Source organism: Lygodium microphyllum, chromosome 16 (assembly GCF_053477565.2).
Source record: "Lygodium microphyllum isolate KBCC chromosome 16, Lygodium_microphyllum_v1.1.10, whole genome shotgun sequence".
NCBI lineage: Eukaryota > Viridiplantae > Streptophyta > Polypodiopsida > Schizaeales > Lygodiaceae > Lygodium > Lygodium microphyllum.
The window spans coordinates 47,576,598-47,579,778 of record NC_141150.1 but is presented as its reverse complement, the minus strand read 5'-3'; the positions used below and the strand labels follow the sequence as shown (position 1 = coordinate 47,579,778).

At 35.8% G+C, this 3,181-nt stretch overlaps 1 long non-coding RNA gene across 1 annotated transcript; it reads right to left on the bottom strand.

Moving 5' to 3' along the window:
- Positions 1 to 205: 205 nt before the first annotated feature.
- On the bottom strand, positions 206 to 935 carry LOC148022782 (uncharacterized). Its single transcript, XR_015693485.1, has 3 exons — positions 792 to 935; positions 563 to 682; positions 206 to 453 (listed from the first exon to the last, which is right to left on the bottom strand). It is a non-coding gene; the product is annotated as an uncharacterized LOC148022782 (long non-coding RNA).
- Positions 936 to 3,181: the final 2,246 nt, after the last annotated feature.

Sequence of the window (3,181 nt, the reverse complement as noted above, 5' to 3'; positions counted from 1 at the left end):
TTTCCTGTTGAAGACCTCCATTGCAAGTATGCTACCGATATTTTTCCTCCGTGAAGACATCTGTAACAACCAAATACAAAGTTACCTATCAACATGTGTATAATTTACAAATGTTCTCTCCAAATGAAATTAAATTTAAATGGATCAATTTAAAAAAGAAACATTGTACCTATAATTTCTTTCACAAAGATCCGTAGATATGTTGAACAAGAAGTTGACTTATAGCAAGACCATTGTTCCTTCACTGACAGATTCCTGTAGTACAAAAACAAAAGAAATATTGGGTCAACGCATACATATAACTTATATAGGCTTTGTCCAAATGCGTTGAAATTTAACCATGGAACAGTAGTAAAAAATGGCAATATACCTGTGGCTTTCTCTGCAAAAAATCCCAAAGATGTTGTAGAAGTTGAGTTCTTAATAAATCATTGTTCTTCACCCTCGGAGATTCTTGGAGTAAAAAAACAAAGGAAAGCTCAGTATGCATGTAACTTGTATACATTTTGTCTAAACGAGATAAAATTTAACAGTGGAGCAACAAAAAAACAAGACAATATACCTGTAACTTTGTTTACAGAGAAACCCTAAGATGTTGAAGAAGAAGTTGAGTGTTCAAAATCCCAAAGATGTTGTAGAAGTTGAGTTCTTAATAAATCATTGTTCTTCACCCTCGGAGATTCTTGGAGTAAAAAAACAAAGGAAAGCTCAGTATGCATGTAACTTGTATACATTTTGTCTAAACGGGATAAAATTTAACAGTGGAGCAACAAAAAAACAAGACAATATACCTGTAACTTTGTTTACAGAGAAACCCTAAGATGTTGAAGAAGAAGTTGAGTGTTCAAAATATCACTATTCTTGACTGTAAGAGACTCCTAGAGCATCAAAACAAAAGAAATTACATGTCAGAGAATGCACATAACTTGCACAGGTTTTCTCCAAACGAGATAAAACTTTACCATAGAACATCTATGGAAGAGAAAAATAAACCTGTAGAGTTTTGTGAAGAGAATCTTAGGGCTTTGGTAAAACAAGCTCTGCTCTCATAAAACACATGAAACTCTCTCTGTGCTTGTGCAAAGCAAATGAAATTTTACAGGGTTACAGACAGGGCAAGAACAGTGAGGCTATAAAATTTCGTCAGGCAAGAAGAAGCGGGGAAAGAGATATGACAAATTTGAGTTCCGCCTAAGAAAGAGGGGGAAACTGAAAAGGGGAGAAAAGAAAAGTCAAACATAAAAAATAAGAAAATGAAAATTCGAGGCACAAACTTCCAAGAAGTGACAGCTTTGTACTCCCCTTTTCCCTTATTTTATTGCTGAGGGAAGATTTGGTCCAAGATATGGCTAGAAGATTCATGTTACATGAATCTGGAATCCCAGCTCTCTCATTGGTTAGGCCTATATTTGTTTATTCACTCCTTAAGGGGCAAAAAAGAGAGTCCATATTTCTCCTAATGCATTGTTGCTTCTGAAAATATATAAAAGACCTCATCTCTTTTGGGTGCTTTTAGGATTGGCACTTTCATTAGTTCTTGCTTCAAATCCTCAAAATATACTTGACAAGCTTTGCTCATCGTCATTCCATTCAGCTTTATCATAATAAAAGAATACTTTTTCTAGTGTTTCCCAAATATTGGCTTTTCTATTCCAAGCTTGTCTATTATCAGCATGATCCTTAACTGCATTATGTAGGGACTTCCATTGATTGTATCTAATAGTTGAGCTACCATTCCTAGATTTTAACTTACCAAGTCTCCCATGAAAGCCTAGGAACCTTCTAGCCTTTACTCCAGCAATAGATGGCCTTTTGGAAACACAATTGCCATTCTCAATGGCAATGTTATTTTTGCCAATGCATTGATAAATCTCTGATAATATCCCACTGACAGAAAGTTGTGTACCTCTTTTGGAGTGCGTGGGGGACTTATAGTGACTATAACCTTTATCTTTTTAGGGTCAGTCGTGATACCAGTCGAGCTAACCACATGGACTAGTAACAACCCATAAGGCACTCCAAAGACACACTTTTGTGGAGCAATGCAAAACTATCTGCAATTCTCAAAGCATTTCCTTAAAATAATTAGTTGTCTTTTCCTTGTTGTGGCTGCCTCCAGATCATTGATGAAAACTTTTAACTCCTTTAGGGAGACGTCGCCAAAAGTCTTATCAGCTATTGATTGCCAAGAACATGCACATTGCATAACCCAAAAGCCATCACATGATACATAAAGGTACCAAAGATAGTGATAAATGTCATTTTCAACTTATCTTCCTTTGCAATAGCCATTTGGTTGTATCCAAGAAAGTAATCCATAAATGAATAGACTTCCATCCCTGCTAATTGATCTAAAATCTGATCAATGAATGGTAAAAGATAATAATCCTTAACCATTTACTTATTAAGCTCTTTGGAAGCTATGCAAAGCTGAATTTGATTATTATTATTCTTCTTGATAACAATTGGTGAACACCACTCTGTGTATTGTACTGAAAATATCAAGCCAAATTTCCATAGTTTTGTCAACTCCTTGAATAGATCATCCCTTAGTTCGAAAGGTATATGCCTTACTTTTTGTTGCACAAGGCACTTACCTTCCTTTAGGGAAACGGTATGAATAGCCAACCTGGGAGGAATACCTCTCAACTCATTATAACTCCAAGAAAAGTTATCATGGAATTTGTGAATCAAGGACACATAGTCCTTCCTTTATTTGAAACTAAGAATGACCCTAATTTAATTGGCCATGAATCATTTAGTGTACCAAGGTCTAACTCAATTACATTTGCATCTCTTATCCTATCTTGAGCCTCTATTGGCTCATTCAAAGTTACTTGATATATCTTCTCTATAGTGGATCTCTCGTTGGATTCATCACTTGATGATGCCTCACTACTAGTTGCATCCTCTAATGTATCTATAATGGTAGAAGATAAATAAACTCTCTCACTTTGAGGAGATTCAGGGTAGGCATATACTACTACACGTCTAGCACCTCTATCAAAGATCAATTGACCAAAGCGAGTATATCAACCTGAAAATCCACTTGTAAGATCCATGGCCTACCTAGTAAAACTTGATAGCAAAGCTGCCCCGTGAACTTGATTACCCTAAAGTCCAGAATTCATTCCACATTGGCAATGGTCACGTAAACTTTAGTAATGCACCCTTTAGGTTG